At 37.8% G+C, this 25,659-nt stretch overlaps 1 protein-coding gene across 7 annotated transcripts in view; it reads left to right on the top strand.

The window, feature by feature from the left end:
- CTBP2 (C-terminal binding protein 2) overlaps nucleotides 1-25,659 on the top strand; it is a 239,604-nt gene that overhangs the window by 76,232 nt on the left and 137,713 nt on the right. For 2 of the 7 annotated variants that reach the window (XM_087932554.1, XM_087932555.1), the window contains exon 2: nucleotides 22,452-22,551. The exons of 4 other annotated variants lie outside the window; for them this stretch is intronic. The gene's annotated coding sequence lies outside the window, so the exon portion shown is untranslated. Of the gene's footprint in view, nucleotides 1-11,482; nucleotides 11,750-22,451; nucleotides 22,552-25,659 lie in introns of all 7 variants that reach the window. One more of the 7 variants, XM_087932552.1, reaches the window with a different exon arrangement.

The raw sequence follows: 25,659 nt of genomic DNA on the forward strand, positions 1-25,659 counted from the left end.
GGTGTATTTCAGGAATAGCAAAATCTGATGACAAAGGTATCAGAGCATAAACTCTGTAAAATGATTTAATGTATAGGAAATCAGTTATGAGTATATTATAATGTTGGAAGTGGGACTGGGCAGGAAGAATTGCCATGAAGTTTGTATCAAAAATAGCATGTTAAGTAAATCTTTTGAAAAGTTGCATGAGTTTTTACTATCAGACAATACAATTGCTACTGTCTCTTCCCCCAACTTAGACTTTGTGTGTATGCAGCCACGCTTTAAAGAAGAATCTTTCGGAATCACACCTCCATCTTCTTGCCTACTACACTTGGCAGTATGTGAGATCTAATTATATGCCTTGTGATGGTATTCATCATTCTCGGGGGATTTTATATTTCCTGTTTAGACGCTCAGGTTTATGAACGCAATTGTTTAGTAGGAACATCATCAACATATTAAGGACTGCAACATTTGAAGAAGTCTTAGATCATAATATTTAAATAATTGTAACATTAGAAGAAGTCTTGAAATATAAGAAGCCATGGAGATTGACAGATTTGTTACAACAACATGTGCAAAAAACATGTTTTGAGCTCAGGGAAGCATTAAGAAAGATTCAGACTGGCTCCTCCCTGATTCTCTTGGGCATAAGAAGAAGGAAAGGAAAAAAACAATCAGAATGGAACTGGAGGGGACCTCCGAGGTCTTCTAGTCCAACCCCCTATTCAAGTAAGAGACCTTAGTACCATTTCAGACAAGTGGCTCTCCTGTCTTTTCTTAAAAACCTCCAGTGACGAAGCACCTACAATTTCAGAAAGGAAGCTGTTCCACTAGTTACTGTAGTTTTCGGACTATAAGATGCTCCGGACTTTAAGACGCATCTAGCTTTTTGAGAGGAAAACAAGAAAAAAAATCTGCTTCTGCCTTCTAGCAATTTGCCTCCTTGCAGCAAATAGCCTGGTCATTTTCAGCACAGTCTGGGCAGCTGTGCTTTAGCATGGGCAGCTGATTAGTGATTGGATTGGCCTCCTGGAATATCACTGATCAGCTATTCCAGGCTGCGGGAATCACCGCCGCCCATCACCGCCACCGCCTATCACCACCTGCACACGCCCCATTTTTGGCCTCTATGCATCCCGTTTTTGGCCTTTATGTGCTCCGTTTTCGGCCTCCGCACATAATTGTCCTCACTGTTAGGAAATTCTCCTTAATTCCAGCAATCTTTGCTGTAGTTCTTCAATTCAGATTAATAATGATTAGGGCTTAGTACTATAAGAAATGTGCATGTGTTTCGTTGCCCTTCTTAGCTCACATTAAAAAAAATTCTATTTTGTCCTCCCCATTTCTTTTTTCTTCTCTTTTTAACTAAAGTTACTGGAAGCAAATGTTTGATTTGTAAGAATTATAGAGAATTTAAAAAATAAATTATTAGAAGCCTCCTTTGTTCCTTACATATGTTCAATCTTAAATAGTTTTTAAAACTTTAGGGGTATTATATTTTTTTCACATGCATATTTTTAATATTCAAACTTATTATTGTACCCCATTTCGTCTTACAAAGAAAACTAATTTGGATCATTTTGAATGAGTTATAAATTAAGCATACGTTATGCTTCGTACTACTTATTAAAGACATATGATAATTTGACCATAATGTATAGCAAAAATTTGGGCTTACGATCACAGTGTTATGATTTGATACATATGAAAATCCCTGAAGAAAATAGTATGCTCATTTTGGGAAACAGTTATTTCTGACTTTTCTATGATATAACAATTAAGTCTGGATTACCATTTGTACATATTGAAGTCCAAGATGTTCTTTATTTTTCATGTGTTAGCATTCCAGTCTGTGGTTCAGCGTTTTCTCTTGAGGAAAGTTGGCTTAAATCATCTTAGGTTTTTTTTTAAATATTTCAGAGTCAACCAAGAGGCTTATAAAATATTAAAGGCCAGCAATCTACTTTTTTAATTCATGAAAAGGTCACTTAAGTGGGTAAATATGAATACTCCTACATATCTATCGCATGCACACATTAATTTTTCGTTCTGCACTAGGTGAGGAAGATTTCTATGTCTGTCAGGCTTGGAATGCAACTACCCACCCTTCACCATTTGAAATACTAAAAGCTACAACTTTGTTTTGTTTACATTATTAGAGCACCTTAGGTACATTAAAATTTGATCAGTTTTCAAACCATAGAAAATCTAAGTAAGAGAGATGGTTGGATTAATTCTGGTGTGGGTGTGCTTAAAAAAATACATTCTCTCTTATGTTGATTTGCACTGGAATTGAGTGAACCGCATGTACAAATCAACACAGTTTCTATGCCAGCACATTCACATTCTTTCTCATCTTGGTTCAGTAGCAAATAATAAGTAACCTGACCAGAGACAAAGGAAATGTGGAAGAGTCCAACTGTGGCAATTAACTTGTTGAGAATAACCCTTCTTAAAACAGCTATATCCTCAATTCAGGTATTAGGAAGTAAGGTTTATATCTTGGAAATTCAGCAGAGACAATTGTCTTTTTATGATAACATGATTAATTGCCTCACAAATTCAAGAATGCCTGTGTCTTATAAACCATTTTCAAGAAGACAATTATACTATATACTTCCATTTTTTCTGCCTTGTAGTTTACTATATCTTCCCAACTAAATTCACAGTACTTTATGGCATAATAATTTCTTTATTTTTTGTAGTTCCAAAAGGTTCTCTTCTGTTTTTTTCTCATATTTATAGCAGACGATAAATTTAGCAGATGATAAATTGTGCTTTATTTTCATTGTAGTGTTAATGTTAGGTGGAAAAAAAACTATTAAAGTATACATATGTCACTCCATTAACAATAATTTTTAATTGTGAATTCTCTTGGGTTACTTAAGTTTGTTGACTAAGGACCCAGCATTCTTTTCATGTTTAAATAATTGTTAAATAAATGTTCAGGATTTTAATCTTAGGTTCTATGCAATTTAGTTGTGAATTTTTGAAATTATATGGCAGTTTTCCAATTAATTAGAATTGCAGAGCATCAGATAAAATTGGGGCGTAAATTGTATTATTGTAGTTTAATCGCTAATAAGTCAGTATGATGAAAATGCCATAATAACATTCTCTTCCCATTTCCCTGTAATATTTCCATAAAATATTTCCTTATTTCAAAATATAACTTATTTTAGCATAGTTTTTATTATTCCAAGGCTTTTGCATGTGAGAAAGTATTAAAAATGCCTTTATCCCTAGCCAAATACTCAATTCAATAAAATGTAGTTTTGTGAATTCAGTGATTGACATCCATACCTTAGGCAAGAAGAGAGCATAAATTAAACATTTAAAAATACACCCATTTTGTCTAGGCAAGCTTACTAGCTTCTGCTGATAGACAGCTAAAACTATGCTCCTTCAATGTAGATCTCTACTGCCCAACTCCTTTAAAAAACAGCTGGGAGGTCCTGATAGCATCTTAAAATTGGGATAGTCTGGTACTAAGATGTGTACTAAGCTTATCCAGGTATTTTATGTGGGTGTGTTTAATACAAATTGACAGAGTGCCTGATATTATCTGAAGTAACATTTAAACTAGTGTCGATTGTATATAGAACTAACCACTATATTGCATTCGATTTAGTCATAGGGTTTAAGACAGCTCTGTGAAGATGAATTAAAGTCCAATTTTCTTTGATATTCCAGATCAGAATTTGATTATAATACCTAGATTTTGACTTAATAATTACCTTCTTATACTTAATAATTATTTTCTGATATTCAAATCTGGAGTATAAGTCTATGCACAGGTGACAGGAAATCTTCATTGCAACGTGGATTCCTTGTAACTACATACAACATTTATGCATATAACATTTTTGCTAGTATATTGGTTCTGTTCAGGCAGGATTTTGGTGTAATAGGGCTAAAGTAATAGTTCTGCTTCACCCCGTGAGAGGGATACAACAATAATTAAACAGACAATAAAAAGAGATAAAAATCTTTTTTAAAAAGCCACCGTGATAAAAATATTAAAAACAAATATACCAACTTTAGTTGAAAGGGAGATAAAATGCTCCTCTCAACAGTGGAGTGATCTGAACAACCTTCAGTTTCCTGGGAACCCCAGGTCTGGCAGCATATGAAAAATCAGAAGATATGGGGTTAATCTAATTTCAAGGTGAACTATGTTCTAGAAAGTGGGCACAACAGCAGAGAAAGTGCATCTCCTGGGATTCACCAGATGTAAGTCCATCACCAATAGAATCCGCAGCATGTCTTTTTGTGAAATCTAAGGGAGCAGGTTGATGTAATTGGGAAGAGACAGTCCTTCAGATAGTCCAGTCCCATGCAATGTTTAATATTATGTCTGAGCCTAGATCTCTTAATAGGCAGAAGTTGAAATTATGAACCAAGTTTGGTGTAAATTCTAGCCCTGAAGCTCTTTGCTTCCTGCACTAAACTCATTTTTTTGACCCCAATAAGCAAACTTCTAAATGGTTAATTTCCAAACCAAATAGATTATGCAGTTTCTTTAAAACGTAAGACAGGGTTTGATATTTTCCCAAATCCTATTCTAAAACTTAGATGTTAGCTACCTTTTCCTTTCAAGCTCATAGTTTTGCATAATGCTTAAATACATCTTACTCAGAGGTGGTATTCAGCAGGTTCTGACCAGTTCTGGAGAACTGTAGCTGAAATTTTGAGTAGTTCGGAGAACCAGCAAATATTACTTCAGACTGGAAATTTTACAGTACCCTTCCCCTGCCACACCTACAGAACCAGTAGTAAAAAAAATTGAATCCCACCACTGATCTTATTGTACTATAACATGTTGATTGGCTAACATTGTATTCTAAAAATGCAACCATAATGTCAGTGATGCTCAAATTGCTCCCTTTTGTTCTTTGGTCTGGTCAGTAGCTGAGATTGCATGTTGCATCTTTATTTGGTCTGTAAAAGTTATAAAGGTTAGAAGAACCATCTGATAAGAGCATTTCAGATGAAAGCCTATTGGGTTCAGGTCACTGAGTTGGTCATTGCACTTACGACAAATCTAAAAATGCAGATTTGTTACAACATATGCTAATGAAATCCAATTGCTTGAATTTCTCACTGAATAATGGCTGGAATTATGAGACAGGATGATTTACAAAACCTGTATAAATGCAATCTTTTTTAAAAGATTAGTTTGATAGAGAATGCTGAAATATCACACTATTTTGAATGTTCCTTCCTATAAATAATCTCTAGGGAAAAGGAATCTGCATTTTGACTATAAAACCAGGTGATAGAATGACAAGTCAAAATGTCCGGTATATTTTAAAAAATCCTTGATTAGATTTTAAATCTAATTTTGAATAGAAGATGGAAAATGATATCTCTTTACCCTGAGGCTGCCCAGTTTTTATACATCAAAACATTCAATTTAAATGCAGATTTTTGATTTGCTCATTGGCATAGTGAGTAAGGCAAATGATGAGCAATTCAAGAAATCTATATCTTTTTAATATAAAATGTACTTCATGTCCTATCGAGGTCAGGTGTTGCAATATCTAAATATTATGAATCTGTGGTAATCTTATCTGGATCTAATGATCCCGTAAGAGCAATTGGCAGAATTAAAAGTTCCATTCAAATGTTAAAAATTACAAAGGAATACGCAATGATAGAAATATTTGTTGTCCTATATTGATGAGAGCTACAATCAATAAAAATATGTTTAATTTATTTACTATAGCTTCAGGACTGGGCTGCAGGGATTATAACTGAAAGAAGTGACTTATTACCATTTTTTACTTCATGACCATTTCAGCATCTCCAAGGTCATGTGATCAAAATTCAGACACTTAGCTTCTGACTCATACTTACGATTGTTACTTTGTCTGGGAGTCAGGTAATCCCCTTTTGCAACCTTCTGACAAGCAAAATTATTGGGGAAGCCAGATTCACCTAACAACCGTGTTACTAACTTAACATCTGCAGTGATTCACTTAAGTACTGTGGCAAGAAAAGTAAAATGAAGTAAAACTCACTTAACAAATGTCTCACTTAGCACAGAAATTTTGGGCTTATTTGTGATCATAAGTTGAGGACAACCTGTACAGCTGTTCATCATAGAAGAAGGAATTCCCTGCTAAAAAGCTATTTTAGAAAGAAAGTTGTTGATAAGGCTTTGTTTTTTTTCTCTACCTTTCTTTTTGAATTAAACCTAAGTTATAAAACTTGCATGATCCTGAGCATATTCTGGTTTTCATTTAATTTTGTTCAAATAAATTATTATATCAGTAATTCCCAGATGGCCTGTAGATTGCATCGTGAATGCGGTGGATTAGATAGATTACTGATTAACAATCCTTTCACTGTAGCTAGTAAAATTTTTGGAAACGTATTACAGATTCCAATGTGACAGAAATAGTACTTGTTTCATTTTTAGTGACCTCCTTATCTAAAAATAAATGAACAGAATGTATTAATCAAGATTTCTAAAACAGCTTCCCGATATTGTTTCTTACTCTGACTGAATTATTGAGGAGATGTTTTGATTCAGATGATTGATTTGTTTGAATGATGCTTGCTTGAATAATTTAAAGTTCTGATTGTGTACCATTTCAACATGCAATATAATTTTTGTCTCTGTTGAGGATTGCTCTGCAACCTTCTGCTTCAATGTGGTATCCAGGACAATAATAGAGTCTTCCCTTGGTGATTACTAGACCTACTGTTGCACTTGCGTTTCCAATTTATTGTTTTAAAAAATCATCTAGCATCTAGATCATCTTTATTTTCATGAATGCCCTTGGGCTGCCAGTAAGCTTTTGTGTTCCTCTGTTTGCATCATCTGTAAGTTCAAGGATGCTATCAAATATCTTGGTTTCTTTTTGAAATTTGAAAACTAAGGATAATAATAACGTCACTTGAAAGGTATTATAGACATCAAAATTAACCTTTTCACAAATATTCCCTAGATACTTCTTGATATAAGTAAAAAATTATGAATCAGTTACTTTTTATTGATGTTGTATAGTCATGCAATCATCCATCATTCAGTTTCTTTTCCAAATGAATCTCTTGAATTCTGCACAAACCCTTTATTTTAATAACTGAACTGATTTCTCTATGTTGGGTACTCTCAAAGTTGTTAAAATATGTCTTTCTTCTTAAGTCTTGAATATATTTTAACATTCTAAATCAATTTGAATGTTCTAGGAATTCTGTGACTAAAAACGTGCTTTAAAAGCAAATAAGATATTACTGAAAAATCTCTCTCAGGAATTACACTTGAAGTGTGAGAATCTTTATCTTCTAAATGCTTAATAAGGAGTTACTGTAGTAATTTTACTTTAATAATTAGCTCTTTTTTAAAAAAAGGAGTAAATGTTGTAAAAGGTTTACCTACTTCCTTAACTTACCTACTTCCTTAACAATAGTGTGAAGCTCCCATTAAGCATGTTATCAGATGATTTTACTACGCCAGCATTAATACTGGAAGTACACACATAATCTGGAGTCAGCAGGTTCTTACTCTACTATCTCATTAAATTTTCAGGCAAAAGCCGCAAAAATTAATTGGAGGCGTGTTATAGTTTAGAATGTGAGTGGGCTTATGGTAATATAAATTACATGAAGAGGAGACAGTTTTATATACTGAGAGAGAGAAAACTGGTTTACTTTAATGAGAAGAGATAGAAATGTGAAGCTATTTTTTCATTACAGATGCACTCTAAACTGTTTGGACTTCCTTGATGAATAGAGTTAATTCTCTGCTACAGTTCCAATAATTCATGTTGCGCAGTTTAATGACTTTTAGATAAAAACAGGATTGAAATGTTAATTTCTATGAAGAAATTGCAATACTCTCGTATATCAACCTTTTTTTTTCTATTAAACTACTAGTTAATTTCACTAAACAGGTCTCTGGAGATATTTCATGCTACATCAAGCTTTGCATTTCCTTCTTTTGATTAAAACTTAGTTTGCTCTTGGACATAGGCTACCAGAGTTGTTGCTTGCAATTTATTTATTATTATTCATATTTCTAAACATCCCATCTTCCTCAGAGATGGGTTTCAAGCTTTCTGTCATAATTCTATTCTATACTATTCTTACATTACATTACATTACATTATATTATAGTATTATATTATTTTAATATTATATTAATGTTACTAGTTAGAAGTTCTTCATTCTGGTGTATTATAAGCTTCTGTTTATTGTAGATAGAATTTGGTCAGGTTCCTGATCGTAATTGTGCAATTTATTTAAAGTATAATGAGCTAAATCCAATAATGCCATTCTATGAACAGAGTCATGGTTTATAACTTCATCAATAAATAGCAAATGAAAAATAAAACCAAAACTAAAGATGATTTTGAGAAGAGACTGCTAAAGTTAAAATCTAAATCTTGGGACCAAATTTAGATTTGAAACACAGATTCAGGTGTGCATCCAGGTATGCCACTGTCCCAAACACCTGAAACCAGTGGCCTGCAATTTTTTGGGCACCAGGTACCGGTTTCTTGGAGGATGGTTTTTCTATGGACTGGAGGTATGATTTCATGCCCTGCCTGGATCCCGATTGTGCATGAATGGGAATTTGCTTGCTTGTGCAACCTGGTACTTGGTGCGCTACATACTAGTGCCAGTGTGCAGCCCAGGGTTGGAAACTCCTGCCTTAAACCATTTGTACTTTTTCCTGCAAAGGTACATTAGATGCAGATGGCGGCTGTGCCATCTGTTTTGTTAACATGTTCCCAACGGCCATGACTCCAAATGACATTTTGTCTCTGTCTCTGACCATACCCATCGAGTAGCATAAATTGTATTCTAAGAATTGCTCTATTTTTGTATTTGTTTACAGCTGCACTACTAAACTTCTACTGAGTGAAATACATAGAAATATTAAAATATTGCAAATGTTGTTTTACAGCTAGTCCTTCACTTATGACCACAATTGAGCCCAAAATTTCTGGTGCTAAGCAAAACAATTGTTAAGAGAGTTTTGCCCTATTTTACAATCTTTCTTGGCACAATTGTTAAGTGAATCACTGCATTTGTTAAGTTAGCAATATGGTTGTTAAGTGAATCTGGCTTCCCTAATAAATTTGCTTGTCAGAAAGTCACAAAAGATGATCATATGACTCGAGGACACTGCCAGATTGAGATATACTTGATAGGTATCTAAAGTTCAGATTACGAATGAGTAAGAAATATTTAGTCAAAGAAATAACAGCAGCAGGCTATGGGAGAGTGACACTGCTCTAGTTGTTGTAAGGTACATTAAAGTTATGTTATAAAAACATACTTAAAAAAAATTCAGAACAATTGTAAGCAAGATTCCATGGCAAGGGAAGCTTACTCTTGTGCCTTGGCTGTGGTGTTCAAATAATGTATCAAATATTGTTTGAATTGTGGGTGGTGGCTGAGCATTGTGTTGTTGACTACAGACAGGCCAGAACAGAAATCTTGTTTTGTCTACTCTCTGGGAAAGAGCAAGTCTTGATGCTGTTGCTGGATATATATTTCCTATTGTTTCGTTTGTGAAATTAGTGTACAGCAAGGTTGTGTTTTTGGCTTTAAGGAATAAGGAGTTGTAAAAATGGAAGCAAAGGAACATTGTTTCATTGAACCAATTTCTAGCATATATTGCAGTTGCTGAGAGCACTTCATTAAGTGGTATTAAGAAGTGTAGCTGACATCTAGAAGTATTTGGTGAGCTAACAATTCATTTTCCCTAAGTGCTTTGTTCATCTTATCCTGTGTGTGTGTGTGTGTATGTAAGAATCCTTGATTAAGCAATTATTAAAATGTTGTGAGTGCTCTTATCACAGTGCCTATGCTCATAAGCCGTTAGTTGTAACAAGTTGATGGATTCATCAGTATGAAATTTGCTTTTTCTTTTTTCTAGATAAGGGATTTTGAGTTGCAGGTTATATGTGTCTGTGTGCACGTGCCTGCGCACACATACATTCATATGCCTGTCTTGATTTGAGATCCAGTATTTCTCCCATGAGCTGTTCAGAACATCCAGTAGTGGGAGGTACTTCAGTCTCTGCATGTCGAGGCTGGGCTTAAATTGTGGAATGCTCCTCCTCCTCCCCGGGACTCCTCCCCAGCGTTCCCCAGTTTTGGCTCAGCCTCGTTGACGATAGGCAGCGCTTTTTGTTCTTCCTTGGCCGAAACAGGAGAATTATTCAGCAGGTTTGGAAATAGTCCAGTTTGTTTTTTCAGGCTTTTAGCCTCCAAATCACATTATGATCTCCCAACGTTAGCTCTCTCCATCTGGCCATCGGAGATCGTTTGCATTTTGGGGCAGCGCCGTTTCGTGCCCCAAAGTGGCAGGCGGCTTCGGCATTGCTCCGAGCCCCCCTCAACTGCTTGTTCTACCCCCCCAATGTGATTCCGCATTGCCTTTTTCTACGTCGGCAATAGTGGCGTGGATGTTTTCACCCTCATCAGAGTCATATCTTTTGAATTTTCCCCTCAGAACGCTGTCTTGGTGTGGAAAGCATAAAAGCTTAATTCTCTCCACCCCTTTCCCAGCCATTTTTTAGCCACAAGGAGAAGCCGCTGGAAGCATTTCCCCACCCAGCGGGAGTTTGTTGCTGGGAAGCACATACGCACAAAAGGAAAGGCCATAGTTTTGCTTTTGTTTTAAAGACCGCGTGGCTGCGCTATTTGTAACTTGAGCTGTGTGAGGTAGTTTTCCTTCCCAATCAGAGGTTTTTCTTCAGATAACCTAAGGAATTATTATACCTCGTTTTCTTATTAGATTCAAGGCCATATGTGCATTATTGTTGGCTTAACCCTCACAGCCTTACCCACCCAGCGGCACAACAGCAAGCACTCAGGCTTGTGTCTGCCTGTGCAGGGAAGCTGCTGCTGGCCTCTCTTTATTATCTTGGCCTTTTCAGGCGTTCTTAATTTGGCTGTTTGGATATTCAGTATATCAAGCTGTTTTTCTATTAATTTAGATATTTATATTTACATCTATATATATTGGTGGTTATCATTCACTCCAATAATAATAATAATATGTATTAATATCTTAATAATGAAAGATATTATTACTGTGATACGACTCATATTATATATACATATATCTTTTAAAAAAAAGAAGGGGATAAGATATTATCAAGGCAACCGGTCCCTTCTTGGATCAGGCCCCTGGGCATGCCAACCGTCTCGACAGTATCACTTTGAATAACGAGCATACTGCATCTCTTTCAATCAAAATGGCAGGCGGTAGTAGCTCTCAGACCTCAACATCAAGGTTCAAAGCTAAATCTCAGCACAAATCTAAGCAGACAAAAGGTGATTCTAAAGCTTCAGAAAAGGATACCAACAGGCGCCATAAAGCATTAGAAAAGCAAATAGATAGGTGTGCAAGGGAGGCACACAGGGCCTCACAGGACTTTCCACACACCCCAGTCCAATACTGTCTACCTCTTCCCCCCCTCCTCCCCCCCTAGATCTCTCCCTCTCATCCAGATGCAGCTTGGTTCCCCAGAGTCAACAGGCCCAGTTACCTGGAACACTGACCACACGAAGGGCTCCTGAAGCTACACTCACTCCAATGGCTGCTGGTCTTCAACAGGACGATATTCTTCCAGAGGAAGTTCCAGAGAGGATGAAGACGTGGATGGAGCTGGCAGTCCGCCAGGGAATTTCAGCAGGTCTTCAACACGCAGTTCTGACGAGGGAACATCCTGTAACCGCTGATTATGATTCTCAATCGCTAAGGTCATTGACCAGATCGGAGCAACACTATACCCAGGTACAGTTACAGGGGGAAGCTCCCCTCCAAGGGCCGACAGAGAAGGAGGAGGAGGAGGTGGAAGAAGTGGATCAAATTGTTCAAATGGAACAGATTGAATCAGGATCAATACATGACAGTGACCCGCCCCGTCAGAAGCGGACCCCTTAGAAAGGGGAATGTCTGAGGATGGGGGTCTTGTTCCCAATCAAGCTGTATTTACAGGCTTATTCTGCCCACAACTATTCAGATCAATTTTGTTTAAGGCAAAAAACATTGCACACCTGAACAAGTCGGCCTCTTCTACCACTCCAACTCCTTCAGAAGAGGGACCAGAAGATCTAATTTTCAACCAACTGGTAGTCGAGGCAGATGTGATTCTAGTTCCTCACACATTTTCAGACCTGGTACAGAAACAGTGGGCGTCTGCAGCAGTGTACCCTGCCCCCACGGGATATGACAGGAAATATTTTAATTTGGCCCCTGATTTCTCAAAATTGTTGAATATTCCCGAGGTAGACGAACCTATAGTGGGATTAGCGTCCTCGTCCTCCATTCCCAGTGAAGCGCTGGAGGTATTAAAGGCGGAGGATAAACAGGTGGAGCTAGCCCTACGCAGTGCCCATCAGTCAGATGCGGGGGGCCATCAGAGCGGCCACAGCTGCTTCCTTCTTTACCTGTTCTTCTCTCAGGTGGTTCTGTCTCTTACGGGAGCATGTCCCTAATTCCAACATTAGAGCGCACCAAGATATTGCAAAGCTTATAGCAGCCGCTGAATTCTCAGCTAACGCAACTTATCATGCAGTCAAGTTTTCAGCCAGGACCATTACTTCACATGTCACAGCGTGACGCTTACTATGATTAAAACATTGGCAGGTGGACATTAAGCACAAATGCAAGCTGGCTTCATCTATTGCGGGAGACAGACTGTTTAGCCCTGCCCTCGACCCACTGTTAATCAAAACCCAAAACAAAAAGAAAATTCTACCTTCCCTTTTTCGGAAGTCAGATTCTAGAAACCCTCAGTCCTTTCGGAGGAAATCCTTTCGGCCCTTTTATCATGGAGCCTTCTCACCCGATACCAGAGACCCCCATCATTCAGACCAGGGCAGCAGCCAGAGAAGCCCAACTTCGAGGATAGGAACAGAAGGAGTGGCCAATCCAAGAGATCCTTTTGAGGAGCAGGAAATAGGTCTTTACGGCATCCAAGATAACTCCCCGGACCCGACTCCCATTGGTGGACACGTTAAATTATTCGCGGACCAATCAATGTCTGATTCCTGGGTCGGAGACACGATCAGATTTGGCCTTGCGCTAGAGTTTCAATCCACTCCCCCAGGCTTCTTTATGGCGTGTTCTCTTTCCAGAGATCCGGTTAAACGCAATCTTACGGAAACAGCTATCCAACATCTACTGGACATATGAGCCATCCAACTAGTAGCTACCAACTGACGAGGGTGAGGTTTCGGTTCACATCTTTTTGTTGTTCCCAAAAGTTCGGGGGATGGAGAGCAATATTAGATCTGAAATGTCTTAATCGTTTCTTAGTATATCGCAAGTTTAAAATGCACACCCCGCAATCTATCCTACTCGGCATCAGAAAAGGTGACATCCTTATGTCTATAGATCTGATGGAGGTGTACCTACATATTTCTATTCGGCCTTCCGACTATAAATTTTTGAGATTCTGTTATAATAACTACCATTTCGAATATGTGGCCCTTCCTTTCGGACTAGCATCTGCCTCCAGGACCTTCACAAAAGTTCTTGCAACTCTCGTTGCTCATCTCCGAGGTATCCCTGTACGACTCCAGTCTTACCTTGATGACATATTAATTTTGTCATCTTCCCATCATCTAGCAGTCAGAGATACAGGTTCTCAATCAATTGGAAAAAGAGTCATTTAACACCTTAAACTGGATTAATCCATCTGGGGGCTGTCATAGATACGGTGGAAGGCAAAGTTTTCTTGTCACCAGATAGACAAACAGCATTCATCAATTAGTTAAGGAGATCAGAGTTCATAAATGGATGTCCCTAGCTGATCTATCAATATTGTTAGGCAAGATGATCTCATATATATCTATTATTCCTTGGGCCCGGCTCCACACTAGATCCTTCCAGTGGTTCCTGCTCTCGTACCAGCCGAAGCAACTCCAAATACAAGGTCAAGGTACCATCAAAGGTCCTCATATCACTCCACTGGTGGACCAAACCAGTCATCAACAGAGGTTGCTTCTTCAAAGAGCCCCACAGACTTAACATCACCACTGATGCCAGCCTGTTTGGATGGGGAGCTCACTTACAGTCACTCACAGCCCAAGGCCACTGGTCCTCCATAGAACAGTCTTGCAGCATAAACTGGCTGGAGCTTCGAGCAGTACACCTGGCTCTCCGCAGCTTCCTTCCACAGGTACGCAATCAACACATACTAATATTGACCAACAATGTGACAGCAAAAGCTCACATAAGCAAACGGGGGCACACAGTTGAAACACTTTATGTGGGAAGTGGAGCACTTGTGTCGTTGGGTGGAGATCAACCTGCTTTCCATCAGCAAAGCACATTTCAGGCCTGTCGAATACACAGGCAGATTGGCTAAGCAGGGCCACGATCGATCAATCAGAGTGGCACCTCCATCCGACCCTGTTTCAAGAGGCAGTCAGGAGATTCGGGCACCCGGTGGTAGACTTGTTCGCTTTCCCCCTCACCTCTCAGCTCCCCAGATTCATTTCCAGGTACCCCTCGCAAGGAGCGGAGAACTTCAACGCGCTCCGATGCTGTTGGCCCCAGGGTCTAATGTACGCATTCCCACCACTTCCACTGATCCACAGGGTCATCCAGAAGCTGCTGGATGAGAGGGTGGAACTGCTGCTAGTAGCTCATTACTGGCCCAGACAGCCATGGTTTACAGACCTCCGCAGTCTATCAACACCATGGAGAATTCTGCTGGACAGGGTTTTGCTAACCTCGGGGCCCCTTCAACATCCGGACCCTCTATGGTTGCACCTGACCGTCTGAAGGTTGAGCGGAGACGTCTGAAGAGCGAAAAGTTTTCCAACAGAGTTATCGCCACCATCCAAGCTGCCAGACGCCCCTCAACAATCCGCATTTACAATGCCACGTGGTCCAGTTTCTGCAAATAGTGTACTAAGTCTCACATTGATCCCATCTCTCCATCAGTGACTCAAATCCTAGAGTTTTTACAAGAGGGATTTGACAAGGGATTATCACCTAATACATTGAAAAGACAGATGGCAGCCTTGGCATCGGTTTTCACTTGTGAGGGTCAACTGTCTCTTTCTCATCACCCACACATACGGAGTTTCCTTCGAGGAGCCACAAATTTACACCCACTAGTGGTTCACCGTTATCCCACTTGGGACCTTAACAAGTCCTCATTGCACTCACTAAGTACCCTTTTGAACCCTTGAAATCGTCAATTCTCCAATTTCTGACATATAAAGTAGTTTTCCTTGTAGCAATCACTTCCGCTCGTCATATTTCGAACTGGCAGCTTTGTCAATCAGACAAGACCTTTGCATCTTCCATTCTGACCGGGTGGTCCTTTTTCCTGATCCTACGTTTATACCCAAAATTAATTCGGCTTTTCACAGGGCACAAGAGCTGATACTTCCTAATTTCTGTCCCCGGCCATCCCAAGGGTTGGAACTACAGTGGCATCGGCTTGATGTGAGACAAGCATTGCAAATATATATTCACCGCACAGTGACTTTCAGAAAAATTATTTGTGTCATTTCAGCCCAACACTCAGGGATGCAAGGCCTCATCTTCCACAATAGGCCGTTGGCTACGGGCCGCGATAGTGAAAACGTATCGGACTCAATCACTACAGGTGCCCAGAGGCATAACAGCTCATTCAACAAGGAGTGCCGCAACATCAGCCACGCAGGCACCAATAACTGAAATTTGTCGAGCTGCATCGGCTCTCCATCGCCCTTCATTAGGCATTATAAAATAGATTTGTTTGCATCCGCTGAGACCTCCTTTGGCAGAAGAGTTCTGCAACGGGTCCACAGGAACCAGGAGGGGATTCCAAGCCAGACGGAGTCCCTCCTGTAGTACAGGCCAAGCTTTGGTATGTCCCACTACTGGATGCTCTGAACAGCTCATGGGAGAAAGGGCGTTGGTACTTACCGTTCTCTTTGAGCTGTGAAGAGCATCCAGTCCCACCCTTTTTCTGTCTGTTGGGGTCCTATTTCGGCCAACGAATTGTTAGGGCATTGAGGGTGAGGGTATTTATTTCTCTCATCTTCGCCAAAACTGGGGAACACTGGGGAGGAGTCCTGTGTAGGAGCAGGAGCGTTCCACATATTAAGCCCAGCCTAGATATGCAGAGACTGAAGCACCTCCCACTACTGGATGCTCTTCACAGTTCAAAGAGAATGGGCGTGTCTGGTAAGTCCCAATGCCCTTTCTTTTAACATTGGCTTTAAAAGGTAAACTATAATTTCTAATTGGGTTTGAATAAAAAACCCTGTTCTGGAGTCTGTTTTTCTTGGGACATTCCAAAATGGTTGTTCTGATAATGGTGATTATTGAAAATCAATTCTCCAAACTATAAATAGTTTAAAAATATTGCAACTTTGTGTTCTGAATAAAGCAGGACTGTTTTCAGCTGGACTATCCCTGAAGCAGCACAAACTGCTTCTCAAAAGATTAGTTTCTTAGAGTGTTCCCCAAATGACTAGATTCGTCAAAAAAATAAAAATAAAGCATTTTGGAGTCTTCTAAATGTTCTACTTGCATCAAGTTTTGTATCCCAACTTTAAATCTTTCACATAGAAACAAAAATAGGAAAAGGCAAGGACATTTAAAAGCTGAAATGGAAAAATAAGAAGAGGAAAATGTACCAATTGAAGAAAAGAGATTGTCTATTCAGTCATTTAAGTTGTTAAGCTGTGATAGCTCAATGGGATGTATAAAATTAGAGACTGCATCTCCATTTGAAAAGCTGATAAATAATAGAAGAGTTCTATTGATGATTTTTAGTTTAAAAATAGATGATATGCAGGCTGCCTACCCCTGAAGACCCTAATATCTCCAGATATAAACAGATAGACTGCTTCAGATAGTGAATTGATTAAGTAAAAGGCCACTTCTGGCATTTCTAAAACTGTCTAATTGGGCAATGCAGAAATACAATGCTAGATTAGATGGTCATTTTTCTTCCTCTAGCTGAAATGTTAATGCTCTACTGATCCAACATCTATATATTTATATAGGTTTAAACAGTGTCATAAAATTTCTTACATGTTTTAACAAACAGGAGGAAAAAAGATGTAGCATATATGGGCAGAGGAACAAGTGCCTTTTACAGTAACCAGCCTGACGTCAGCAGAACTATTTAGCTCAGTTAAAATGCAGTTTTAAAGGCACAAAGGATTATCACAAAGGAGCAAAAATAAAACAGGAGAACTAAATCTAATCCATGCTTATGTGCGATCATCACTGGCATTAAATCTCTAAAAGAAAGGAAGTAACTAAAATTGATCAAACACCCCCCCCCCATCACATCCTCCAGCTTGTCTGTGAACAAACAGTGTATTTTGCCTCCACATTTTGCCTCTATTCTTGCAAAATTAAGTTGTCAGATCGGTTGTGAATATGGGTGTCTGCTGATTTCTCTGTTTGAATTAGTTTCCCTATGAGTTGTTGGGTAACACATGATGTAATACAACGAAGTTCTGTCTTAGATTGGGAGAAAACTCCAGATTGTGCTGTCGAAACAGTAAATATTTTTAAGTATGGAGTGGCTGTTCAACTATACTTTGTGCTTGAACAGACAAATCAAAGCGGATAACCAGCTGCAGAGAATGGAATTAACAGGGAGGATGGATTTTTATGTTATTTGTTGGGTTTGCTTGTTTCAAAAGCCATTCGTTATGTACAGTCATTAGTTAATAATTGTTAGTGAGCTTTGGAAATATATTACCATAGATACCCAGTTGTGTTCATCTTTCCCATAAAGTTTCCAAGTCATGTTCATACTTCATATTTGACAGATTTCTCCTGTGTACCCAAAAACATTTGTCTAACTTTCACATCCTCGCTTTCAATTTTGTGCCATGTCCTTTTAGCTAATGGTTTGTATTAACTGTTCTTCAAGTCCAGATTGGAAATGGCAGGTGCCAGAGCCTTTGACAGTTTTGCCCCAAAGCAAAGAAATTCTCTGCCCAGTGACATTTGATCAGGAAATTCCACATCAGGCAAAAAGCATTTCTGTTTTCTTTAGTCTTCCAGTTGGCAGGACAGAGCTTCTATGTGTGCATGGGTGATGGGGAGAGACTGTTGTACGTTGCAGCCCTTGGATGTTTGTCAAGAAAGTCACTTCCTCCCTGATACTTTCTTAAATTGTATGGTTTTATTATCTGATTTCAGGCTTAAACTGAGAGTTTCATGTATGAGATGCAGGAGGCAATTATTTTAACCCATGTTGCTTCCTAGTGTGGAAAATCTGCTTAAAATGGCCCTTGCTAAAATCATTGTAGCATATACAAAGAGGTTATTAAAATGCATTCTAGAAATAGAAAATAGGATTAAAGGAGACATTTTTGGCTTTGTGGCCTTAGTCAGACTCATGGCTGAGATGTCTCATTTAATCTCATTTCCAACTTGCAGCCTTGAGTTTTATTAACCCTTTTGCTCCCACCTTTTTCTGGATCCCAAGTGAATAAATTAGAACCCTCATGCAAGGAAACAGCCATTGCCTTTATAAGTTATATAGTTAAATTATTCTTAAATTAAGTTGCCCCTTTGATTGCTCATAAACTAAAAACCTTCAGTTTAATTTCTTAAATTTTATTGAATTGTGGAGGCAAATTAACACCTATGTCTTTTGGCTGGGTTTTTTTTTTTTTGATAATGCAGTGCTTTTGAAGGTCATAGAAACTGACAAATTGAATACCAGCCCCATAGTTGATTAGTGAAACCTGAAGGAATAAGAAAGTTGCCATGATTTTATGTACTTTTTCTCATGTTGAAATTGACTAGCCTCCAGTAGGCTGTCTGTAATGAATTTATATAATGCCAGCAATTGTTTCCTAATCCTTGCCTCATGCATATTAGAAACAAATGCGCTCCCATCCTGATTTACTTTGTCAGTAAGCAAGATGTTTCAAATCTACAATAAATGAAGCATGAGTGAAATGCATACAAAGGCAGTGGAACTCTCACAGCCCAGTATGCTGTCAATCATGTAGTTTGCTTTATTCTAGAATGCTTATTTGGTTATCAAGTGAGCCAGTGTTCCAGGTTTTGAATGTTAAACATTTTTCAAATTGGTGACAAAGGATGCTTTTAAGAATTCTTGCTTATCCTGAATTTTCTGGGAGATTAAATCTTTCCTAAATTTCTTTTATGCAATCGACTGGGATCATTTATTAAAACATTTTAGGGTTGCCAATTTTTGTCTTGAATTCATTTATACGCTGAAGTGCTCCAGCTGCAGGTGAACATTCTGGTTGTTTTGAGATAGTAGTATCACTCAAGCTGAACTAATTACTTAAGTGAGGCGCTTTTTATTTGTTTTGTTTTTAAAATATTGACTCAAGTTCATTGGATCTTTTGCCTGTTTGATTGATAGTTCCATGGATACAGGCTTCTGATAGGTTCTCACTTTCCCGTTACATATAAACATCTAAGATGCAAAATTCTCGAGAATTACGCCTTGACTTCAGCTGCCAGCAAAGTCAAGTTGTGATGTTACTTTAGACAAACCTAGTTTCTTTTTTTTATTTACTAAAATGCAAGAGAATCTCTTACTTTTAAATTTCTTATACCTTACAGAATTTAGATTGTTTTAAAAAAAAAATATCTTCTTTGACTTTGCTTGGATTTTTCAATATTTTATTTTATTTAAATTTAAATCCATTTATAAAGCTGCTCATTTCACATATGTAAATGTAGGTGGTTTACAATAAAATCAATATGCTTAGTAAAAAGACAGTTTTATTAAAATAAATCATATTAGTTTGATACGGTGGATTACAAAAATGATGTAGCACTCAGAAGGCAAGTTGAATTTAAAATGTAAGGTAGGCCTACATTTCTAATTGTATTATCCCTCCAGCATCTCAGTTATTTAAGTCTATTTTGCATATTACTTGGGATGCATCAGGTTTCAAACTGAAGAGAGATATTACTACATGCACACAGATTTCCATATATGCCTAGATTACCTCTTTACTTAAGAAAATTTCAGTAACAGTGACTGAAAGACAGTGTCGTCCTGTTCACACAATACCAAATGCTTTCAGATTGTGTGGTGCAGTGTGAGAAACTCTAAAATTGAGAAAGTTGCATTTCCTGGTGAGCTCCTAGACAAGTCCATGTGTTGTCTTTGCAAAATTTCAGAAATGGTTTGCCATTTCCTCCTTTGCGTTGAAAATCAGACTTGAACTCATGGTCTCATCAGTTTCCAGCCAATGCCTTATCCACTACACCAAACTGGCTCTCTTTGACTAATATAAATGAATATCATTCTGACAATATTTGGATAGAGTTACTTACACATTTGACATTCAGTTGGGTGAGCAGCTTCTGTCTTACTGTTTTTATTGTTTGCAGTAACCATTTTCAGTTTAATAAACAGAGATACTAATGTCTTTAAGACAAAAATCCAGAATACACCTCAAGGCTATTTTTTCCTTAAGCCTCCTTAAGAGTTCAAAATCATATGGGGACTTCCAAATTCTCCCTATGTCTTCATCAGGTATGATGGAAATAAAACAGAAGGGGGGGGCACAGGACACAAAAGGATAAGAAAAAGATATACTCAAGAAATGGGATGTGCTTTTGAACTCAGTTCCAAAATGGATTGTGAGAGGCAGCTGCTGTAGCTATCCCAATTAAACCATTATTTCTTCCAGGTTTAATGTAGTTTAATGTAGTGGATTTAATCTTTTGAAGATTAAAACCACTAAAACATACTATATAGACTTTTTCATGCATTGGAAAGAAGCCAAGAAATGCAAAACCTGGAACAGGAATATATTGTATCTTTGCAATGCCTACCTTGCTTGGTATAAGCAAGTTACTCATGAGCCATATTGATTTAACTTAATTGCAGTGAGTGGCAGTTGATGGCTTTATGATAAAATCCTTAAAAAAGGAGAAAGAAGAGCGAATGACAAAGTGGAATTATCATATTAAAGTATTGGCACCCATGAAGCATGTCTAGTATAGAGCTTTCATAAATTGTCACGTAGTGATATTTAATAGTCATTTTATACAAGAGGACAAAAGAATGGGAGTTTCTATTGCAAGAGATTCTTTTGGTGCTTTAAGTGTGTTTTGACAGTTGACAAAGTTTCCCCCCTCAGCAATAAATAACCTATTATTAATGCTACTTCATAGCTCTTTTTTTAAAAAGGGGGACTTGATGTTTCTTTGGCACATGTAAGAGGAGGATTAGTTAACCAGTGAATGCATAATAAATGCAGGATTATTTAAAAATTACAGAAATAAGCATTTTTCCCTGTGAAATAGATTAAATTCTACTTCCTACAGTTTCACCTGACTCAGTTGAAAACATATACATGAAGAAAACAAGGAGACCTTAACCTGCAGAGTAACCAGTAAAATGGATTATTGTAACTTTTGGAGATCTGTAAAGAGTTAGCCTATTCTGATGATAGCTGATAGACAAAATCAGGAAGAAATAGATGGACCTATCAGGAGCAGAATTTTCAATTTGCTGCTATAAGAAACAGGAAATGCTTGGTAATTCTCCCAAAATCTGTTTCTGTGACCTTGAACAAAGTACAAAACAAGAACTATTCTTTCTCTGATGTTGGTGATGTTTGAAAGAACTAATTTTAACCTTGAAAGGAGAAATAGACAAATGAAACAAGCCCTTTCTCCAGCCTGTTTTCTTGGCAGTATTGTCAATACTCAGTATCAAAGACATTCTTTAACTGCTGAAGTAGAGGAGCTTCCTAAGACATCAGCATTCACCAGCCATTCTTCTCTAATATAAATTGTAATCTGTTTCAGGGAAAAGATCATCTGTTCACAAAATGTCTTTGCTACTGATGTTTCAAGAAAACACTCACTGGTGAGCTGATGGAAGTTACTGGAACTATTCATATACTTTTATTTATTATTGTGTTCAAATTACATCCTGCTTTTCCTGCAGGAGGTAATATTCTTCCCTGATTTCCTCACTCACTCACTCAAATAAATCAAAGCAGGGATCATATTCAGCACACCTTGCTCCTTCTATTTTCCCCACAACAACCACCACTGTGAGGTAAGTTGGGCTGAGAATAACTGGTCCAAAGTCACTAAGCATGTTGTATGGCTGAGGATGAACTGGTCTGATTGGTCCAATACTTGAAATACCACATCAAACGTCCAGTTTTCAGTTTTCTTTTGTTGTTTTAGCCTTTCAGTCCTATTGACTAGACTATGTAATTAATACTAAGAAAGCTGTTCATTTTTAATGAAAATTATTTTGTAAAAATTGACTAAATGATTTCTTTAAATGGTAAATCTACATCTCTGAGTAATGAAAAATACATAGGTTATGCAAACTGCAAGAATGCATTTTTAGTAGAAGTGAAGATTCTACTAATCTAATCTTCCTGATTAGTAATTTTAATTGATTTGGTCTTTAATGTATCTCAGATTTTGTTTCAGTAGTAATGCAGATGTATTAATTGACAATGAATGCATTTTTATTTTTTATTTTATTTTATAGGTAATACGGATAAAAAATTATCCCTTGAAATTTTGTTGTGGTGATGTGATGACTCTATAGAAATGATTTGCTGGTGTTGTTTATACTCTTCATTATTCTGGTAAGGTAGCAATTGTATGAAATTCTAATATTGTACTGAAATTTTCCCCAATCTGGTGCCCATCCATATTTCTCATGACTCTCAGCAGCCAAGACAGTACCAACATGTAGTTAATTAAATTGCTGCAGTTCTTCTGATGCAACTTTGCATTGTTTTATAGAAAGAATTGGGAGGCTATATATTTCATACTATAGCTTCTTATATCTATTTGGGATTCTCTTGCTTAAGCTAGAATTGGGGTTCCGTTCTATTGTGATGTATTCATTTAGGAATTGAAATTTGCCAAGTACAAAGTTGCCCTATGTTTAGATACGACATTTCTCTTTTTATTCGCTTTTTGTTTCCCATTTGATCAGGACATTGTCCTTTCAGTTTTACACTGATGACCATGATGATGGGCCTAGAGAGTGTAATATCCTTCATTACAGAAAATACATTGATCTGGTTTGAGCAAAGTGCTCAACTCAATTAGAGCTACCAGTTTTGCTGCCAACTAATTATCTATCAAATTATGCTTAAACCAGATCACTAAAATGCTCTTTACTTAGAGCTTTCATGGAAGGGTCTTTGGAAACAAAAAGCTATATTAAATGGAGCATAAGAATTGCTGGTAGGCCCTTTGTTTCTGAGCATTATCTAAAAGGTGAGCAATTATTTAAAAGCCACAAAGAGCTAAATTCGAGGTTTTCTGTCCTTATTATCCCGCTTCTGTTTTAAGAATCTGGAGGAGAATCTATGTATATTCCAAACTTTACTTGACAAGAACAAGAGAAAGGGCTTTCTCAGTGGTTTCACCTAAATTAAGGTACTTGCTAATCCAAGTAGCTAAGATGGTGCTCTTTTTAATAGCCATTTACTATTTAGCATAAAGATCACCTTGAGATCCAATTAAATGCATTGGTTAAGGTAGGGGTGTCAAACTCAAGGCCCACGGGCTGAATCTGGCCTGTGTGGTGCTTAGATCCAGCCTGCGGGGCTGCCCTGGAAATACCCATGGTGCCTCTGCCAGTGAAAATGGAGCCCACATGCGGCCCTCCAGAGCTCTGTTTTTTCTAGCAGAGGGTTGCAAGAGGCCATTGCAGCCAAAAACAGAGCTCAGGAGCCCATTTTTGCTGGCAGAGTGTTCAGACCTCCACAGGCACCCCAACATGAGTTGACATTGAGCTGACCACACCCATCACAACTCTGATACAGCCCTCAATGAAATCGAGTTTGACACCCCTAGGTTAAGGTAATCAGGTTAGAAATCAGGAGAGTTCTAGTCCCACCTTAAGCATAAGGCCAGCTGTGTGAGTTTAGGCCAGTTTCTCTTTCACTCAGCCATAGGAAGCAGACAGTGGCAAACCACTTCTGAAATCTTGCCAAGAAAATTGCAGGGACTTGTCTAGGCAGTCACCAGGAGTCAACACTGACTTCAAAGCATAAAAAAATCCCCTCTCCATAATGAGGAAGGTGTTTGTGAAGAAATGTCAATATTATTTGATGACCTATTTTAGCTGCTCTATCTGCATGTTTCAGTGGGGATTTTTTTTCTTTGAGGGTGGGGAATGTTTTAATTCTTGTTAACTGCCCTTGTAGGACCAGAAAGCAGAGCACGGAGTTTTATTTATCTCCATTGAAGAAAGAGGTTTGGGGAAGCTCTGAAAAACCAAATTTTATTTTGGAAGTTATTTGCAGGAATTTCAGCTTTCACAAGGTAGGTTTAGATGCAGGCATAAGCCCAGAACTAGCAGATTAATCTCAGTTAAGAGCAACCAGTGTGTTTTTGTATAATTCACTAGACAATCTTGTGCTCTGTTGGGTCATCATTTCAAAAATATTTCCTTACTGTCTTTTGATTTAAGATATCCATTTAAGATATCTTACTTTAAAAGATTTTGCCCTATGGTGCATCCACCCAGTTATAGGTTATAGGAGACAGAAAGAGAGAGAGAGATAAAGTAATTTTGCACAGTGATACAACATCTGATCAGAGTGAAATGTTATGTAGGATGATATTTTATTTCCTCCTAAAGTCTAATATACAAAATGTGAGTTAGCATTATCTTTTTTTTAACCATCTATATTAAGGCTTTGCAACAGGTGTCAGGCTGTCTTCATACCCAATGTCCTAAACAGACTCAAGAAGGTTGAGAAATTAGATATATTGTCAAGAATTGAGAAGCCATGCAATTAAGAAGGTTTCCATTTAACAAAAACCAAAAATCCTGTTCTTTAGATGGTTAATCCCAAGATTTGAATTCTGGATTTCTTCTGTCCAGCTTTGCAAGTTGGTAGCTGCTTGGCTACCTGTATCTTGGCACTGAAGGTTTCTGCCACCTGTCTCTTCTTTATAAAATAAGTTTCTCTAGGACGAAAAGAGAATTCTGGCTTGGCACCTTCAGCTTTTACAATCTGCACATATTTTATGTCACAAAGAAAGAAGACATAGCAACCATAGTGTTATAACTAGTATATAGTTACGCCATGGTGTTTAACAATGGAAACTTACAAACAAAAAATGTTTTCCTTGAGAGATTCAGGATAACCACAATTCCAAATAAGTTGCTGTGTGTTGTGTTTTTCTAAAGATTAAATAGAATGTTATTATGCAATTCCAGCAGTAGTATTTCATTATCACCTTTTAGAGTCTAACAGATTACTGTAATTGCGCAGAGATGTTCTTTTTGTGGGAGATTGGCTGATGACCTTGATTTCTTTTTTGCTTTTTTTCTATACAATTTGTGGTTGCTCTGAACAGAAATTTATCTGGTTACTTGGTAGCATTTACTTGTTGATACCGTTTGCAGCACATAGCAATAGAATTTCAATGGTGGGTTTAATAAATGCATTTGTAGAGGTTTGTTTGCATTGCCAGGACCCCTTTTTTCATATCCAGAGATTTAAGATGCATAAAAACTAATGCAACTAAACACCTGCTTCCATTTCTTTACGATTTTGGGAAGGAAACTGTATTTGTATCATAATTTCATCAGGAGATGCCCACAAGGCATAGCCCACATGAATTTCTTTCTGGATACCAGATACATACTGTAGTACAGTGGTCCTGTGATTTGACATCTCTTTCTTACCAAAGACTCTTTCTGCATTTCCTCTGGACATCATTTG

Source organism: Pseudonaja textilis, chromosome 4 (genome assembly GCF_049901715.1).
Source record: "Pseudonaja textilis isolate UNSWEBS1 chromosome 4, rPseTex1.2, whole genome shotgun sequence".
Taxonomy (NCBI): domain Eukaryota; kingdom Metazoa; phylum Chordata; class Lepidosauria; order Squamata; family Elapidae; genus Pseudonaja; species Pseudonaja textilis.